Source organism: Choristoneura fumiferana, chromosome Z (genome assembly GCF_025370935.1).
Source record: "Choristoneura fumiferana chromosome Z, NRCan_CFum_1, whole genome shotgun sequence".
Taxonomy (NCBI): domain Eukaryota; kingdom Metazoa; phylum Arthropoda; class Insecta; order Lepidoptera; family Tortricidae; genus Choristoneura; species Choristoneura fumiferana.
In genome coordinates, this window is record NC_133472.1 from 26161451 (window position 1) to 26174592 (window position 13142).

Here is a 13142-nt window from a genome sequence, read left to right on the forward strand (position 1 = left end):
ACTGTACTGTACCTACCTATAAAACCAAAGTTCGTTAGATTTCAGGCTTAATTAGGTAGGTAGTTCAAGTAGGTTTATGTATGATCAAAGAAAGAAAATTATTTATTTCTTCTGCATGCCATGATTTAATATTTAATATTTTCTATGTTCCAACCTATTTTTAAGTTTGTTCACTTAATTATTAAAAAAAAAAACTTTTGTGTCAGGTAAAGGTAGCAGTGAAAACCATTGTTATATTCACTTATCAATTAAGTAGGTAGTCTATCCACCCATCATTTGATCAAATTGTCATCAGGCAACTTCATTCATTGCATAATATACGTTTTTTTTAATACTTAGCAATAAGAATAATTAATTGCACGCAATGGCCAGGTTGCAATAGAGTCGCATAAACTTGCACTGAGAGCAACGTGCGCGGGCGCCGGTGACACTGGCGATCGATGGGGGTCGCGGGGGTGCGGAGCGGGGGCGTGGCGGTGGAGGCGGCGCGCGGCCGCCATTGGCCGCGCACCGGCGAGCGCTCCGCCCCCACGACGCGAGCGCCCGCGAGCGCCCGCTCAGTGCCTCGCGTGTCGTCGCATGTTGCGCATGTATCGCGCGCTCTAATTCCGCGTAACATTGCAGATGCGAACCCGCCGCTGAAAAAAAATGCCCGCCGAGGACGAACCCGGGGCGGCGATGGAGGGCCGCGAAACCGCCGATGGCTCCCCCCAGCAGTTCTGTCTGAGATGGAACAACTACCAGAGCAATCTCGCGAACTGTTTCGATCAACTGCTGCAGACCGAGTCGTTCGTGGACGTCACCCTGGCCTGCGAGGGCCAGAGCCTGAAAGCGCACAAGGTGGTGCTCTCCGCCTGCAGCCCCTACTTCCAGACCCTGTTCATGGACAATCCGTGCCGGCACCCGATCATAATAATGCGCGACATCAAGTACTGCGACCTGAAGGCGGTCGTGGACTTCATGTACCGCGGCGAGATCAACGTGTCGCAGGACCAGATCACGGCGCTGCTCAAGGTGGCTGAGACGCTGAAGATAAGGGGGCTGACGGACGTGAGCGGGGAGCACGCGGTGCTGCGGCCCGGTGCCGAGAGAGCGCCCAAGCGGCCCGTGAGCCGCGAGGCCGAGTCCCCGGCTAAGGCCCGGCGGCGCGCTTCGGCCGAGCGCAGCCCCGGCCCAGCCCGCGCCGCTCGCCCGCCGCGCCCGAGCCCGAGCCCGCGCCCGCGCCCGCGCCGCCGCTGCTCGCCGACGACGTTGACATCCGCCCCGGCATCGCCGAGATGATCCGCGAGGAGGAAAGGGTGAGTCCAACTTTGCCCGCTCTCAAATGCCCATGCGCGCCTAAATTTTTCACAAACAGTCAACTTTGGCGGTAAAACATTTTATTGGGTAACTACTTCAAAAGTGGTAATAAAAATATAATGTACCAATACAACCTCAGCAAACCGAGTAGTTTATTTAACAACTTTTTTGACTCCAGTCATCAGATAAATAAGTACTCTCTTAAACAGCTCTGTACAAAAATTGTTTTGTTGATAAAGTCAGGTGCGATACATTATACTTGAAAAGAAAAGGAAAATGTTGCGTTCCTAGAAAGGGTAAGTAAAGTTATTCTAATTCGGCGGATGGCGGCGCGGGCCGCGGGCCGCGCTCGCCGCCCGCGCCGCGCGCCAGCCGCCCGCCAGGTGCGCGGTAAATGCCACCAGGAATGCCTGTAAAAAGAGTTGACTTGTAACGGATAAAGTTAATTAGGGTTGAATAAAACATTCTCTACACTGTTGCAACTTGCAGTCATCTAGAAGAGACAATGTATTATATGTTTCACCTTTAAATGCTACGACTTTAATTAAAAAATATTTTTTTTATTGAACATCGATTAGGTTTAGCTTGACGCTACAGTTCGCAAGCTGTAAGCGTTCACTAACTTACGGATTAATTAATTCATTGCGATAAAATTTCTAGCAGTCGTTGCAATGGATTTGTTCCCGCTTCATGGATGGTTTTCTAAGCTGGGGAGGAAAAAGCGCGCTTGCCGACGCTCATTGAATTTTGTGCCCGGGCGTAAAAACTTTCTTACGGATTTCCGTACCTATTTATACCGGAAAGGGTGCAGAGCGGTCATAATGGGCAGCGGGCAGAAAGATCATAATTCGCATTGTAATAATAAAGTTATTCTTCGTTGTCCAGCTAGATAGAACTTATTATTTTCATTATTGGCCTATTATTTTGTAATTGAGACTAAGTAGGTAACCTAACCTAATATGTATCAGGAGCAAAATCTCGCCATCATAATGGTAAGCTACCCAAGCCAAATCAACTTTGATTGTGTGAGGTAGGCTAGTAGATGCTCAGGAATAGAGTTGTATCAATGAATAAATAAATAAATCATCATATTCTGTTCACCTAGTTTTCAAATCTTCCTGTTTAACATAGGTAAACGCATCTCGTGGTTATAGTCTAGTCGGTATTAAGAGGTATATTACAATCGTTTCAAGAATACAAAACTTGTCTGTTTAAATAAAAATTCATGCAATACCTACGAATCAAAATATGGCAACTATGTAACATGTAGGTAACTAAACACGTTTTAGCTAGATTATGAGCCCACTCGGCTCGAGTTAAGCCACCCAACTCGCGCCATTAATTTTATTAGAATAAGGATATTCTTTATTTAGTCGTCCACACTCCCGGCGCGCGAGGCAGGAGCGGCCGCGTGGCGCATGGGGTCGCGCGAGTTTTTGTTGCGAAGGGGTTGCGGGGGCGCTCATAAACTTTTTCCCCCGCCCCCGCCCCACACCCGGCTCGCAAAACTTTCCGTTCCGTATCGCATTACGTAATTAATTTTATTTTAGACTTCACTACTTTGTTGCTGCTAATGTGAAAGTTCTAATACCATACTTTCAAATTGTCACTAATTTAATTTGTCACTGTTGTAGATAGTTACATCTCAACTTTTTAAAAAGTTTAGCTCTAGACAGTTTTATCAGATATCTTCTATCCAAATGTTGGCTGAGGCAGTTAAATATATTTACTAAGCGGCAAAAAATCTGACCCTCAAATGTATGCAGTAATCAGTGAATAATTTTGTATGTAGAGTTTGGCCAAATTTTATGCCGGTGAGTGTATGTAGGTAGTTATGTAGGTATGCAGATAGTTTTTTTTTTTACAACGTACCTAACCGGAGTAAAACGCTCCATTAAATCTCTTCCTATGGAGTCAAAATAGGTACCTACCTATTTCGAAATAATATATCTACTTAGCTACTTACTAGTCCACAGGCGGGGCTCATATGTAGGCTGGAGAATCTGGTGATAACGATGGTGATCAATAACATTGCGATAGGTAGAAAAATAAGTAGTTGTGCGGGTGTGGGTGGACCATAACGAGTAAAGAGTTTCGCAATAGTTCCGCATAGACAGTAGCGCCACTTGACAGCCGATGTTGTAAATTTTCCCGCGTTATACTTTAAGGAACATCTCAATAATGTAACACAGTCTAATCTAAATCGTTTGTAGTACGCTTAAGAGCGTCCAAAAGCGTTTAATAAGTATGGCGTTTAGTTGAAGTGTCTGACTGATTAGATAATTGGTATAGGTAAAAGTTTAAAAGGCCCAAAAACTTCAGTTTTGTAAATTCCTTGTCACGTACAGTCGAAGAAATTGAATCATGACCCAGGGAGGAACCTAGTATTAATTAATTTCACTATGATTTCCTTGACAAATAAGATGTCATTAGTACATCTTTGTCATTATGACTTTAGTAGTAGTAGCACAAAGGTTCCACCCTGGGCCATGATTCAATTTGCTCGACTGTACCTACGTCAAATTTTAAGGGATATCTAAATTTTATAGGACTATGCTTTTGTAATTAACACTTTTTTATATTTTCTTAAAAGTAGAGTTTTCATTATGACTAAAAAGTCATAAGGGTCAATCAACAATTTAGTGTATGTTATTCTGTTCCGTAACTTAGAAGACATCAGTGATAGTGGCAGCTTAGTGACATCACTTTGTTAGAAAAATGATTGCAATTTACACTTTTACCATGTATGTATGTATGTAAACTCTTTATTGTACAAAATAAGTAAACAAACACAGATGACAAACAATGAAATATATGTATAAAGGCGAATTTATCCCTTTAAGTGATCTCTACCAGTCAACCTTTGAGTGGATGAGAGGAGCATTTTTAGGAGAAACCATGAAGGAATTGCCTTAAAACGGTCAAAACTCCTAACTTTTGGTGGATTTGTACCCCATAAAATCATACTTTTAATAAGTAACTCAGGAGACGTTACCATGACAACAAACTACACTAAAAAGTTGATTGACTCATAAACACCCTCGAATTTTATTAGCCGTCTTCGTTGAAGTGAAGTTCAAGCAGCTAGACCTTCAGTTGCCATGTTACCTACCACAAGAACTAAGACACCCTTTGAACATAAAATGGTGTCTAACTAACACCATCTCAGTTTATATACTTACATCTTTCGTTATTAATGCATACCTAAGACGTAGGTAGGTATAATTGAGTAAGTATTTTGTGGAGAGCCCGCTTCGACTTATTATGGTTCTATTAGTCCTTCGATATAAAATCTACTACCCACTACATTTTCAATCACGAATCACGTTAAAATAAATACCTACCTAATGCATTAATAAATACGTAATTTTTTTACATGCCTATTGTATGCAGGCTAGAGTTTTAATTAAAAATAACGTAGATTAAACCACTATTGGTAATTAAAGCAGGTATGTAACAATAATCAATAAACTCAGTCGATACTTTACGGAGGTCTACGAATATGACTGTAGTCTTTTGTTAGTATATAAATTCCTTTTCTATGAGACATTTTAGTACCAAGTTTGTTTGTGTGCTTTGATAAGTCTTACTTAAGATAACCATTAAAAAATTCTAACAATGGCCAAGAAGTCTTTTCAGTATTCTGTTTTATTTTTGCACGCCATTATAATATCTAGGTATATTTTTTGTAAATTACGTAATAATAATACTTATTTAATAAAAAAAGTGAAATAAAAGAAGATATGCTATCGTGGATGGATGTATGTGGATGGATGTGGATCAATGTATAATGGCACCAAGATTAAGTTTTAGGTTTAGTAAAACTCGTCTGTATTTCGAGATGTCTAGATAACTTAGATTATAACTGTGGTACCTCAATTCAGTTTTTTGCTACTGTCACAATTCTAAGATATCATAAATCTAAGTGCAATTTACTAGGTCTCATTTTCTGGTATTGAAACTCTGAAGGTCTTAAAAAGGTGATGGTGGCACAAAAAACTGACTTAAGGTCAATATTAAATTAAAACTTGAATATTTCCTCAAACCTAAAATTTTATTAAGGCGATCACCTATCCACCCATGGTGGGATATTCATAATTTCCTTACATCCTGTATACAATATTACTTATAGTTCAAACGATGATATACCCATGCTAAACAGATTGTAAATATACGTGTTACAGTTATTGTAATTGGATTTTCTTTATAAGTACGTAAGGTAGCAATAGTAGGTACCTACATTATATATTTCTTTATCATTCTCACAACAGATACTGTGTTTCTGCCTGCTAATATAGGTAGGTACTACCAAAAACTGATAGAATTTAAGTGTAATTAAAAATTACGCTTGGTTCTGCTTTTGTATATCTAAGATCAAACATTTCAGATAGATATCGATAATGTCAGCTCTACCTTTTTATGAGTTAGTAGTGCGTTAGCGTACCTGGGTAAACTTATCAAAAGCTTTTTAAATGCAATTTCTTTCGTTTTTTTGATTGCCTGTTAAAGTGACGCACTGCTGGCAAAGGCCTCCCCTTCTGTCCGTCATTCGTCTCTATCAAGAACATGCTCCTGCCTCCTGCCTTGACTTGATATGCGTCCAAGTCGCCCCGCCATCTCCTCTTTGGTCCTCTAGTTTATTTTGTGCTAGCAAAATCTACGAATATGCCCACCATGAGCTAGCACTCAATACATTATATACATACATATAGCTAGCTACTTTGCTATTCTACTACCACACTGACCATACTACACGAGGTGGTGGTTGGTTTTATTTAGTTCATGGAAGATATTCGTTGCTTTCATACCACACAAGATATAGTAGTTCAAACGCTTCTGAGCTTAACCCACGTAATGTACTTTAAAATTTTTAATAAAATACCAATACTATAGCTCAAGCACGCCCCACTTCAGGAAACGAGACTCATGCCCACATTTTTTTATTAACGTTTAAATCTGTTTGTACTGGTTGACTTAATTCTGAAATTGTAAACATGGTTGTGGGTACAATACGCTACTTCGTTATACCTCTATGAAGGGTTTTTACTCGTAAGTATCGCGTAAGCAAACCAAATAGTGGCAGGTTTAGCTGAACAAATGGAGCAGGCGCGTGCGCTACCGTGCTGTGTACAGAGTTAAATCTGGAGGATTATGAGAACTTTCATATAAAATATACCTAACTTGGTAGAAACACCAGCTATTGTTAACAGAGCATTGTATAATTTTGTGTTTTGAGACCAAAACTAGGTCTTTCTGTTAACAAAAGGATATTGTTTCAGTACAATTAGCGACGAAATCAACATAGATAAGTGAATGTTTGCATTATTCACGCGCTACATAACTACGTGAGCTATGGTAATGGGTTTTTAACGATTTTTACGAGTAGGCACTGAACCTGGCCCATCGCTTTTATAGACGCACTGTTTTGCCGGCTCCTCTGTGATAACGCGCGCTCACAGCTTTGGTACATAGACAGACAGCACTAAGAATCATACCTAACCTACAATTACTAAATAATACTACTAATACTACAGGTAGCATATCAAAAACTAAATATAGCAAGTATCTACCGGTGACCATGATGCATGCAATGGTGTCGAAATATACTAATTTAAGAAACTCATTAATGGTAATCAACACAGTCCAGGTACACTACCTACTGAGACAAATATTTCGATATAGAGCTACGGTCTACGGTCTTTAGGTCTACGTGTACCTACGAAAAAATTCTAACTAATATTGTTTATTGTCTGTCCGTTACCTTACGCTTAAACCGCTAGACCGATTTATATGAAACTTGGTATGGATATTATTTTAAGTTCCCAACCCGCACTGGGCCCGCGTGGGAACAATGGCCCAAGCCCTTTCATTCTGAGAGGAGGCCTGTGCCCAGCAGTGGGACGTATATTGGAAGGCCAGAGGATAGTTTATGTCTTGGAAAATTGCACAATTCCCGCGGGATAGAGGTTAAACAAACTCTTTACAGACAAACGCACTACACAAACACACACAAACATCACGCCTGTATTCCCAAACGGGGTAGACAGAGCACACGAAACGTTACCGCTTCAGCGTCACTTTTAGCAATTTTAGGTTTTAAGTTTGACAAAAACGGTACAATAGTGACAGGTTGCTAGCCTGTCGCCTACGGTATACCCTTACCTATATCCTCATAGTCGCCTCTTACGACATCCTCGGATGAAATGGAGAGGTGTAATTCTAACCCGACACCACACGGGTACTACGTACTAAATTGATAAATAAATATATACCTGCCTTATATATAACATCCAAGACTCAATTACAAACTTTCACATTCATCACACAAATGCTTGCCCTTACTGAGATTCGAACCAGGAACTAGGTACTAAATAGGTTCACAGTCAGGGTCACTAACTACTTGGCCACAGTGGCGTGGAATGAACATTTTCGTTAGGTAATCTGGAGTGAGAGCAGCGTGAGTTAGGTTTGTCTTCGGATGCAACTTCAACGTCATGGAAAAAATTTAGGCAACACGGTAGGACTCGAATTGTTATGTCGCCACGTCACTGCGTGCTAGGCTATCCGCTCATACGTAGTAGAAAAGTAGAGACGGCAAAGCCGTTACATGATTCGACATTGTGACGACGACACTGGATGTTAGGCATTATGAGATGACAGTGTTAATTTTCACAAATAATCTATTACTAATGCTGTTATTTTGACACATTTTGTCTGTTTACTTTCCGTTACAAGATAGGAACAGTAATTTCTGACGTGCAACTTGTCTCCAAAAAACATAGTACAGTCAGCAGCAAAAGTAGATGAGCAGTTGTGGTGCTCAATATGATCTAATATGATTTTGGCAGTAGAGTCGTGTGTAGATAAATTTCTGCTGCTGACTTTACACGAATAATCAGTTAAGATTGCTGGCGACTGTACTATAAAAATAACGTAGCTGATCACCAACAAACTACTAACAAACTAATTACGACATATTAATAAGGGTGGACTACCTAAAGCTCAACTTTGATGTTACCAACATTGTATATTGTATTTCGATCAAATTTATGTGGTGGCCATCTAATTGCAAATTATCTATTTATGTAATCTTATGTATAGTATTAAAACCACGCTTCAGCATTATGCTGAGCCATATTTGTACTTTCCTACGTCTATACTTAATAATGTTATGAAAAGTGTAAACAAAGACGCCATTTATGCGACCACAGACGTTCAATGATGTGAAAACCTAGAACATATTGCAAAATAATTAATCTGTTTAGTAAATCGATTAATTTATTAATTGAATAGATCAAAGTATTTTTGTCTATTTTTTATTTATAATACTTGATTTCATTCCAAAGACTGTATATTCAATTATAAAAAAATTAAGGAAATTAAAATCGCTTATTCATCCGCGCATCGATTTTTAAAATGTCAAATTTTCCACCATCTCTATGCTACTACAGATTATACACATGTTTCAATCAAGAAATAACGTCAGATTTTGACGAAGATATTTCAAATGAAAAATAAATATTGAAAATCAAGTGAATTTTGACCATTACCTCTCATATTTCGTTTTCTAGATTTTTTTTACCGTACAACGGCAAAAACTACTAGACACTGGCAAAATTGTCCTCCGATGGACAGAGCCATATTTTTTTAAAGAAACAACAACAACAACAACAAGTGAATTTTGGTGATCTATTTAAAAGACACGAATTATAGATAAATGTGTTATTGATTCGATCCAGTGAGTGTTTATACAAGAATTTTGATGAAATCGGTTTGTTTACACTTTTAATAAATTGAATAGGCATAACGTATAGATCTAGTTGGTTTTTGTTAGTTACTCGAGCCATGGCAGCAGTAGCGCTCAGGCTTTCAGGTTACTCTCCCATCGAAAAAAGACAACGGAATCGACCAAATTTTGCTCGGCAAAAGGCCTTGGCAATAAGAAGCAGCTTCCTTCGGGAAGACTGATCTGGTCTTATACTTAGAAATGCAAAATTCGAACTTCGTATCTTGCCGTCCCGCTGGCGCTAATTTATTTAATACGAGAGTGACAGGGACGCTACGATATGAACTACGATTTTCGAATTTCGTAGTATCTGGCAACCCGTTTGGTCACATTTATAGAACAAAAAATAGGTACCATTCTTCAAAGTCTGTTTTTATAGGGTTCCGTAGCCAAAATGGCAAAAACGGAACCCTTTTAGTTTCACCATGTCTGTCTGTCTGTCTGTCTGTCCATCCGCGGCTTTGCTCAGGGACTATCCATGCTAGAAAGCTGTAATTTTGCACGAATATATATGTAAACTATGCCGTCAAAATGGTACAATAAAAATTATAAAAATTTTTTTTGGAGGTACCTCCATAGAAGTAGGGATTTTTTTTCTCATCCAACCTTGTAGTGTGGGGTATCGTTGGATAGGGCTTTCAAAACCATTTCGGGGGTTGCTACAATGATTTTTCGATTCAGTTATTTGTTTGCAAAATATTCAACTTTAAAGTGCAAATTTTCATCTAAAATCTAAACCGGTGGGTGGACAAATTTGAAAAAATTCAAGGTAGTAGTAAGTATATCAAACTTACAAGAAAAACTATAACGGTTAAGTTTTCTTGAGAATGATTAGTTGTTTAAGAGTAAATAGCAGCCTAAGGTATAAAATATACCTAAACTGGGAATATTCCATACAAAATACGAAATCCTTAGAAAAATATTACTTAGTTTTTTCGTAATGGCTACGGAACCCTATTTCGGGCGTGTCTGACACGCTCCTGGCCGGATTTTTTTGGTAAAATCCTATTTTGTCATTTCTTTCCTAGTAATATTGTTCATGAGATGATGATTAGACGTTAACATTGCGTTAAAAAAGACGTTTATCCGTAAGTATTTTTATACTACCAGTTTAGCGCTTGCGGGAAAGACCAAGATTACTAAGAAGAACATACCGCAATAATAATCATGGCAAAATGTAATTTTTTCAAAACAAAAATCGTATAAGAACCCTCTTATAAATTAAAGACACACAAAATCAAAGTAAATTAGAAATGTAAAAATGAAAATTATCAAAACCTAGTCAGTAGGATGCTGTGAAAGCTCGTTGTGGTAGTATTTGTGGAAGAGCATTTATTTACTAACTAGCTTTTGCCCGCGGCTTCGCTCGCATTAAATTTGGGGTAACACAGATTTACTTTCTACGATCTATATTTTCGTGTTATAATTGATTTTCCGGAGGATTACATTTGCAAATTTTTGATTTTAAAAATCAACCTAGATAATCATAATTCATACAAACTTTGAACCTCTGTTTCACATCTTTAAGTCAGGGGTGTAGTTTTAGAATACCCACGTGTTTCTTTTGCCCGCGACTTCGTACCTACGCGGCATAGGATTGTTCCGGCGGGATAGGAATAGGTAAGTGGATTCAATAGAAAACCACACTGTCCGCGATTGAATTGAAACAGGCTTCTATTATTTCGGGTATCGATTTTTAAAAAGCTTTCACTACTTTCCAGTTTTTCCAGAGATTCCCTCAAACAAACAAAGAAGCAAACAAAGTTAAATAGTGCACTTCTATGATACTTTATCTACATGTGTGCCAAATTCAGGTCTGTAAAATCTGTAGTTTAAACTACGCGTCGTCTGTCAGTCAGTCAGCCTATGGATACATTTTGTTACGTTATGAGTTGATTGGTTTGGCGTAAGTACTTAATGTGTCCTCCTAACCGTTAAGGAGTTATACCTTCCTTCATCAGCTCACCTGAATAACCAGAAAGAATACAACTTAAGGTCTACCTATACGTGCATATGATATTTAAAGAAACTTCCTCTAACTCCTAACCGTTAAGGAGTTTAACCTTCCATCATCAGCTCACCTAGATAACCTGAAAGAAAACAACTATCGGTCTACATATGTATCAACATGAGATGATGTCTACCAGACGCAAATACTTAAATAACTCGAGAAAATACATAAAAAAACGTAATGCGTGCCTTAAAAATTTGACGATTGCCCTCGATTTCCCTGAGATCCCGTCATCAGAGTCTGATTTGGTGACAATGGGGCTACCTCGGGAGTAGATATTCTTTCGAACAAAAAAAAATTAAAAAAATCGGTCCACAATTGAGCGAGAAATCGGTGAACATACATAAATAAATATATATAGCGGAATTCATAACCTCCTCCTTTTTTGAAGTCAGTTAAAGAGCTCTTTGCAGCGTACATCCAGTATAATCTTTTGAATTTTGAAATTTTAGCTTTCTACAGTCAAGGGCAAAGATATCGACACTGCCAAAGTTACAAAAATATGTAAACACGACTTTATGCACTGAACATTTAGGCCATGTATACATATTTTTGCAACTTTGGCCGTGTCGATATCTATGCCCAACCAGTGTCAACTATACAACCAGTAAAACAAAAAATCCTGTTTGTTCCCGTTCCCATAGGAATTTCGGGAAATGCTCGCTTAATAATAATAATAATAATTTAACGTTTATTTAACGTTTAATGCTCCCCTACACTCCCCAAGAAACCCACTTGCCAAGTTTCAGCTTTCTACGACCAGTAAAACGAAAAACACCGTTTTTTCCCCGTTCTCGTGTGAATTTTGGAAAGTCCTCTCTCAATGCTCCTCTACACTCCCGAAGCAACCTACATGCCAAATTCCAGCTTTCTACGACCAGTAAAATGATAAATCCAGTTTTTTCCTATTAACGTCAAAATTTCGGGAAATCCTTTTGTAGTGCTCCCCTACTCTCCCCACGGAACCTAAATGCCAACTTTGAGTTTTCTACGACCAGTAAAACGAAAAATCTCGTATTTTCCCGTTCCCGTGGGAATTTTGGAAGTCCTCTCTTAACACTGCTCTACACTCCCTAAGCAACCTACATGCCGAATTTCAGCTTTCTAGGACCAGTAAAACGAAAAATCCCATTTTTTTCCTTTTCTCTTGGAAAATTCGGGAAATTATTTTTTAATGGTTCTCTTCACTCCTCAAGCAACCTAAATGCCAAATTGCAGTCTTCTACGACCAGTTTTTTTCTCCCTCAATTTTGCCATCTTTGTTTTAAACAATACCTACGTCATGGTTTTCTTCTAAGATCGTTAAAAAAACAGAATTTTCTTAAGTATTAAACTGTTTATCAAAATGTATTTCATTGTGTTTTACCTAATAGGCTAATAAGTATAATTTTGCTACTCTAAAGTTGGTCCATGCATTTGTATCACGGACTTTCATTTATAAAATCATAGGATTACGATAATAAGTGTGCAAAAATACACGTGCCGCGTGTATTTCAATTAACGTGCGTAATTAAAAAAGTACGTCGAAAAAAATATGTATTAGCCTCAAGATTAATTTATGCCGAACGATAAGACTATTTATTGTAGTCGCTGTTCGATTAATTCTGTTAAGTTAATATGGTCAAAGGAATCGAGATAAGCCCGTGTTTTTATTGCGTTATTTAGTGCGGCTTCAGCGTGTGCAATAATGACTAAAAATATTTTTTTTCTACTGCCGCAGCTACTTTAATCTGTTAAATGATTTAACAAACCATATCCATCCATATCACATAGGCGCTGAACCAAAAGTCTATTACCAATGGCACTTGCAACTGAAATGAAAATATCATTATTCGTATCCACGGACGGGTTGAAGCCTTTTATATATATATATAAAATTCACACCAATTGACCTAGTCTCAAAGTAAGCTTAGCAAAGCTTGGTTTTATTGCTTGGTTTATTTTGGTTTTAGATACCATGGTATCGTCGGACTGTCAAGTGGTTCTGGTTCTACACACGGAACTGAGGAGAAATTAAAAAAGAACTTCTGTTTTTCACTAATTAAT

General features: G+C 38.5%; 1 pseudogene; it reads left to right on the forward strand.

Annotated features, from left to right (window-relative positions):
* Positions 1-13142, forward strand: part of LOC141432716 (protein bric-a-brac 1-like) — a 274922-nt pseudogene that overhangs the window by 60003 nt on the left and 201777 nt on the right.